At 42.3% G+C, this 7,840-nt stretch overlaps 1 pseudogene; it reads right to left on the reverse strand.

The window, feature by feature from the left end:
- Nucleotides 1-352: 352 nt before the first annotated feature.
- On the reverse strand, nucleotides 353-724 carry LOC110590574 (annotated as a pseudogene).
- Between the last annotated feature and the right edge of the window lie 7,116 nt (nucleotides 725-7,840).

A 7,840-nucleotide genomic window follows, 5' to 3' on the forward strand; every position in this document is an offset into this window, starting at 1 on the left:
ATGCTTCCTAAAGCATTCACCATTTTTTTTTGAAGATTTTATTTATTTATTTGAGAGAGAGAGCACGAGAGGGAGGAGGGTCAGAGGGAGAAGCAGACCCCCCGCTGAGCAGGGAGCCCGATGCGGGACTCGATCCCGGGTCTCCAGGATCATGACCTGAGGCGAAGGCAGTCACTTAACCAACTGAGCCACCCAGGCGCCCGCATTTGCCAATTATATGTACTCTAAATGCAATGGGGTTTCCCTCCAGGGCAGGGATCCTAGTCCCCTTCTGTGCTTTGGACTCTTTTGGCAGTCTGCTGATGGTTATAGACTGCTCAGAACGTTAAAAAAAAATTTTTTTTTTCTTATGTTAAAAGGGTTTTATTTGCAGGAGAATGGGACCGTAATGGAACAAATCAAATCCCATGTCATCAACTGACTCTTCTGACTCCTCCTTTTTCTCCTCTGCTGCCACTGGGGTGGAACCAGCCCCAGCAGGAGCTGCAGATCCTGGGACAGCAGGGACAGCCACAGCCCCACCAGTGGGCACACTGGCCAACTTGCCAATACCCAGGGCGATGACATCTTCAATACTTTTCTGTTCAGCTCACTGATGACCTTGTCGAGTCAGTTATCATCCACCTCGATGCCCACGCTCTCCAGAGTCTTCTTGATGCCCTTGGCATGGAGGGGAGGCATTGCCCCTGAGGGTGGCCAGCAGGTAGGAGGCCATGTAGCACATCTCCGTGGCATCAGGGACTGAAGGGCTTTTTTTTTTTTTAAGTAGGCTCTACACCCAACCTGGGGATTGACCTCACAACCCCAAGATCAAGAGTCATATGCTCTACTTACTGAGCCAGCCAGGTGCCCTTCCTCAGAACATTTGTAAATGCATTAAAAATATGTAGAATTGCAAATGAAACCAATTAATTGAATATGGCTATCAAAATAATAAAAGAGTTGTGATACAGCAATATGTGCCTTTCTTTATTAATGCCTTAAAAATACGATCTAGCAATTAGTCTAGTAATGACTTTAATTCTGAAGTATTGATGGGCCTAAACAACATTTCGAGATATATGCAACTACTGAAATATGAAAATCTGTGATCTCTCTCTATTCAAGACAAAGTCACAGGCACTGCTCAAGGCACTGAAGTTTGGTGTCTATATTCATAATGGAAGAAAATGCTAGATTTCTCTAAGAGGTGAGCGCAATTGAAGATGTGATTTTTTTTCTTCCATCCGGGTTCACGGACCCCCTTCCCTGAACTCTATGTACAAACACTTTGTATGTGTATATGTGGGGACTGGTCCTATGAATTTCAGATTAAGAATCCATGTTCTAGAGAGGAGGGATTTTCTGCCTTTTTGAAGAGGTTGGAGTCCTCAGAGATAGAGGTGAGTCAGGTGGAAAAAAATTGTCATGTGCACAGAAACGGCACAAAGTCAGTGGTAAGAGGTGCATAGTGAAGGAGTGTAATAAAGGAGGAGGAGGAGGAGGAGAAACCTAGCAGCATTGGAGCCTTGCGAAAGGTAAGCAGCTCTTCCTCTGTGGAGTGAACCCAGAGATGTTCAGAAGAAGATGGCGAAAGAATACTTGGAGGCATCTTAAAATGTGCATACAAGTCTTAACAACGGGAAGAAATTCTGTAGCTGTCCGCAACAGAAAGAGGCACATTGTGTTGTTACTATACTGAGGAGCACAAAGGGATCTGGGCCTGCAGTTGTCATGGGAGGGTGAAGGGGGCGGTGTCCACATCTTCTTGAATTATACAGAGATATATAGCAAGGGTCATAAACCCCACTACCCTCTATCTACTCCAACTGATTCAAATGGGAACAAATGACACAGTGCAAATCCTAACCTAGTATATGTCTTTATCAACTTTGAAGAGATAGGCTTGGAGGCACGGGTGGTATTTTGATCACTCTAAATTGCAAGTTTGTCATTCCAGTGGTATCAAATGCCTCCATTTGGCATTCAAGTACACTAAGATCTGATCCGTTTTTTTTTCCTTCTTAAGACCTGTAGCCTTTTCTCATGCACTTTATATTCTTGGCAATTAGACCAATCAAAATTCTTTGCCAACTTCCAGTTTATTCTTTTTTGCAAATTCCAGCACCAATGATGTCTTTTCTCCTAATCCTATCCATCCTTTTTTTGATTTTTTAAAAGATTTACTTATTTATTTTAGAGAGAAAGAGAGAGAGCATGAGTGGGAGGGGCAGAAGGAGGAGAGAGAATCTCCGGCAGATGCTGCACTGAGCACAGAGCCCAACATGGGGCTCAGTCTTTATCTTTTTTTTTTTGTTGTTTAAGATGTTATTTATTTGACAGAGAGAGCGCACAAGCAGGGAGAGCGGCAGGCAGAGGGAGAGGGAGAAGCAGGCTCCCCACTGAGCAGGGAACCCAATGTGGGGCTCAATCCCAGGACCCTGGGATCATGACCTGAGCCAAAGGCAGATGCTTAACCGACTGAGTCACCCAGGTGCCCCCAGAGCATTTTATCTTTATTTATCTTATGATATTTAGCTTTCTTTGTTGATGCTATGGCTATCAACAGTTGTGGCCTTTGAAGAAAAAACATACTAGAAAAAAATGCCTCATAATGGGAGAAAAAGCAGAATAGGAAGTAAAAATAATACTTAGGGCCCTGGATAGTCCTATATCAATAGAATATATAAGTAATAAAGTGAACTTGGAGTATTAACCAATGCACAGTTATCACCCTAATGGTAATGATAGGATTACAAGTAGAATGTGGCAAGTAAAATTATGTATATTTGAGTAAGAAATTTAAAAATTTCCATTAGAAGTGGAAGTATAAAAAGATACATAGTTTATATCAGCTTGGAGTGACATGATCAGAGGTGCCTCCTTATGAAAATGACTATAGTAGTAGCTGAAGGATGGATTATAGCTGAGATTTAAAGTAGAAAAACCAGTTGGCAGTCATTTAAATAGTCAGGGCACCTGGCTGGTTCAGTGGGTAGAGCATGCAACTCTTGATCTTGGGGTCATGGGTTCAAGGCCCTATGCTGGGGGTAGAGTTTACTTTAAAAAAATTTTTTTTAAGTAAATAAATAGTCCAAGTGAGATATAATAAATACCCACTTAAAACTTCAAGGTTTCACATCTAGGTGCCTGGAAATGTGATGACGTTCTTAAGAAGAGAATATAGGAAAGGATTTGGGGGCACCTGGGTGGCTCAGTTGGTTGAGCTTCTGACTCTTGATTTCAGGTCAGGTCATGATCTCGGCATCCTGGGATTGAGCTCCGTGGTGGGCTCCATGCTCAGCAGGGAGCCTGCTTGACTCTCTACCTCTCCCTTTGTCTCCCCCCACCAGCGTGTGTGTGCGTGCTCTCTCTCTCAAATAAATAAATCTGAAAAAAAGAAGAAAAGGATTTGGGAGGCAGTTGCAGGATAAGAGTGGTTTGGGATGCAGGAAAAGTGAGAACCTCCCAATCAAGAAATAAATGCAATCATAGACTGAATTAGTAGAAATACAAGGTCCCAATCATCACTGCAGAACGGCAACCCGGTCTGGGTTCACTTTATGAAGGACTTTGAAAAATATGGTGACTTGCAAATTCTCTCAATTGAAGAACACTGGAGAAATTTGGAATATGTAATAAATAGGAAGGATATAATCACTGTCTTTAAATATGGGAGACATAGAAAAACTGAAGAAGGAATTAATTATATTCTAGAATGAAAGGTGGTGGGGGTGGTGGTAGATAGAGGTACAAGGAGAAAAATTTTGGCTTGTCCTAAGAAATAATTTAGCAACACTGAGAGCCACCAAATAGTGGGAAACACTGACTTGCAGAGGCACAAACTCTTCATCTGTGAACCAGTCATGCAGAAACAGGATGAAACTGGTCATATGTTTAGTAGAAGGAATTTCTGTAGTCTATGGAAGGGGGGTTGAATTATAGGATGTTTAAGATATCTTGCTACTTTAAAATCTTTGGTTTTTATTCTCCAAGGAAACCTTCCTTATTTCTTCCTGTCCTGGTGGGAGTGAGCCCCCTTCTCTGTGCTCAGAAAGTTACCCCTGTCATACTGACAGCATGCATTGTGGTAATAGGTTGTCTGTCTTCCTCATTAGACCATCACTTCTTTGAGGGCAAGGTTGTCTTTTGTCCACATACGTCCATTGTCTAGTGCTATGTTCAGCACAGAGTACTGACATTCAGTAAATGATGTCAAATGTTGAATAAATACATGAATGGAGGCGATTTTGGTTCCACTATGCACTATGACATATGAGTCAAGGCAGCCAAAGCTGGGACACTCCAGTTTGCTGTTACCTATAGCGGGAAAGTCTCATTCTCATAAATTGTCTGCTCTCTTTCCCTCTTTTTCCCTAATGCAGACTCACTTATCAGAAATACAAGAAAGTTTGAGCATAATGAAATCATCTTATCTGAGAAGTCAGAACATGCTTTCAGTGTAGCTGAAAATCAAGAGACTTCAAAGTTGCATTTGATTTTTATTTAATTAATGAAAAATTTTGAAGTCATAAAAACACCAGTGGCTATGAAGAGTTCAGTAGCTAGAAACATTCCAAGGTGCCTATGGAAAAAAACAGTATAGAGTCAACTTTCACAGCTTTGGGGCAGTTGAGCATCATGTGATTGCACTCACATTCTTGGGAATCATTTGACATTGCAGGTGGTTCTCCCAAAAGATCCTGTTTCTCACCTATCCTTTGATATTATTCTCACACTGATTATAATGCCCACAGTTGTCAGTCTACGTTAATGCAGACTTCTGGTGCAATCGACACGGGGCTGAAATACATGGTCCCTGAGGTGGGGAATGAGCCAAACATCGCTAGTGCCTGGAGTGAAGGGAGATGTTTCTTCTTGCTAGTTTGCCTTCAAAAACCCTGTGTAGTCCCGCTCCCTCTGCCCCTTCCCCAACTCGTGCTTTCTTTCAGTCTCTCTCTCAAATAAAGAAATAAATAAAACTTTTAAAAAAGAAACAAAACCAACAGCATGGTGTAGAAGAGATACAAATCAGATCCCAAAACATGTCCTACACACAGCCATCACCCAGATATGAAATTTAAGGCTACATTCTCTCCTTAGATTTATGCTGAAGCCAGTGAGAAACTGCATTTGTTTACAGAGAAAAGAGGGGCAAAAGTATTCCTTATGTGGAGAGGAGGCAGTACATTGCTTTCTAGCACATTCTGGGTGGCCGAGCTATCTGCTGTCCCCCTGACTCCCAAGCAGCCCTGGACACTTCTTGGTGCCTAGCACACACTCAGGGCAGAGCAGTGCATGTTAGTGAATGTTGTCTTAGAGATTACACGGCTGCAAAGAGAATTATTACATCAGAGGTGGGTAGTTGTGCTGTAATGGGAGTGATTATAAAGGAAGTAAATGAGGGACCTACTGCAAACGTGAAGGTTTCTTATCTTAACAACATAATCATTGTAACCACGACTGAGAGTGAAGATAAACACATCCTGACATTAATATTAACACTGTTCCAACAGCCTGAATGGAAACACGTTCAGCTGCCATTTGATTAATTTTCATTAATAATAAAAGAAAAATCTTACGTGTCTAAAATCCTCTCCTATATTTGCATTATCAGTGTTGACATTATGGATGGACCAATCTGCTTATTCATACAATTCACCTTAAACTGCCCTATCATAAGAAATTGAAGGATCTTTGTGAAACACAGGACTATATATGTGCATCTGTGCTTGTGAGCGTGTGTGCGCGTGTGTGTGTGTGCGTGCGTGTGTTTATGTCTAAGGGATGGCATTAACCATATGAGACATGGTCTTAAAAGCTCAAATTTCAATGTGCAGAAGGTTGCATCAAGTGAAGAGCATAAATATTATAGTAGAAACTAAAGCCTTTAGCACACCTGCACTTGGTAGTTTCCACCTCAATACCCAAAACAAGCGCACACGTTGAATGTACTCACAGATCCCCTTCTGCTTATATCCTTATTCCTCTCCCACCCCCAGCCCCATTCACTTCGAATCAAAGTGTATACAGATAGTGAAAGAGAGAAATTGATCTAGTAAAGGATTTTTTTTTTTTCCTCCATGCATGTCGTCTAGGGAGTTTCAGAAAGCAAGGAAGGGCTGGAGCACTTCTTATCGGCCATCAGGGATGGGCCATTCGATGATCTGATAATGGTGAATTCTAAGAAGAGATTTAATTCATATGGCCAAGGGATTTAAGCACAATGGGCTTCTTTCTCTGACAAAATTCCCGAGATAGTCACTGACATCCAAATTTGACCTCTAATTAATTTTAAATTCATTGAAAATGTGGCCTTGAGGGGATGCCCAAGAGAGGACCCAGGGGTTCATTCCTGCTCTGCTATGTGCAGACCTGAGGAGAGCATGGAGCGCCTAGCTTTACTCCCGGAGGACAGAGCGCAGAAGAGAGTAGAACAGAAGCAGATTTAAGAGCGTCCCAGTAAATGTTGATGTTAGCCGTGTGTGGTTCTCTCGTTTTGTCTTCATAGGTCTACAATCAGCACACTCCAAGTAAGCTTGCAGATTACCCAGAAGGCTTGAAGAGCCACCACGCGCATTCCTTTACGAGGAAGGGGATTGTAGAAATGACCAGTGTAATCACAGCTAACCACAATGTATCACATTTTTAAAAAATTTCTTGGCAGAGCTTTTAGATCAACACCCAAGAACTTAGCAGTGATGAAAAAGAAAAGCTACCCTGATGATCTCAAAAGCAGAGAGAACCCGAAGAAACCGTGATGAAGAGTACCTCCCTGACATTCGCTCTGATATTCAAGAGGCCACGAAGGAGATTAGGACTCTCTATTAGATGGTCACAACCCCAACCTCAAGCGTGGACGCCATCCCCACTTGGGGCGAACTCTCTGAAAGAGCAGGAGACAGGAAGGCAAAAAGCAAAAACACCTGTTAGTAATTTTCCCCAAGCAACGTTTTTGTCTTTCAAAAGACCAAAGCGAAGCTGAATTTTAGAGTCAAGGTTCCCCTCGTTGGAAACAGAGCAGGCTACTAGCACCTTTAAACACTTGCCTGTTTTTCCAGCAGCCGAGGGAGGTAAAACCTAGGCACTAGGAAGGCCCTGCAGAGGTGCTTCATTAACCCGATTAAGCAGGTGGATGGAGAGGGCCTCGCTGATAATTTACACCTTGCTAATGAAGCGTGTGACTCTTAATCTCCTCCAAACAAGATACACTCATGAAACTCTGGTGCAAAGAAAGGGGAAATTAATTAGGTGAAAAAACTATGAGATTATAGCAGAGGGATTCCTGCAAGGCAACTGTAACCTGGGCGGTTATTCATTTTAGCCTTTCTGAAATTAATGGCTGAGCTGTCAAGTAAACAAGTTGTGGTACCTTTTGGGCTTATTAAGAAGTTCAAAAGCAGTGCCTCATTACGTGTCTGATTTTATATTTCGTGGGATGTCTTAGGAAATCACTGTGATGGAAATGGTTGCTCTGATTTCTAGTGAGTCATTTTTTAAATTTTTTTTTAAAGATTTTATTTATTTATTTGACAGAGGAAGAGACAGCGAGAGAGGAAACATAAGCAAGGGGAGTGGGAGAGGGAGATGCAGGCTTCCCGCTGAGCAGGGAGCCCGATGTGGGGCTCGATCCCAGGACCCTGGGATCATGACCTGAGCCGAAGGCAGATGCTTAACGACTGAGCCACCCAGGCGCCCCTCTAGTGAGTCATTTTAATATATTGGACTGTAGCACAGCTATTCATAGTAAGACGGTATAAAGAAGATTGACATATATTGCCCATCATTTCAAAACCTTAACTTGCCAAGTAATTCTTATATCTAATGCAACATGTGAGGCGTTTTGTATCCTGAAGAGAAA

Source organism: Neomonachus schauinslandi, chromosome 9 (assembly GCF_002201575.2).
Source record: "Neomonachus schauinslandi chromosome 9, ASM220157v2, whole genome shotgun sequence".
In the NCBI taxonomy this organism is placed as follows: Eukaryota; Metazoa; Chordata; class Mammalia; order Carnivora; family Phocidae; genus Neomonachus; species Neomonachus schauinslandi.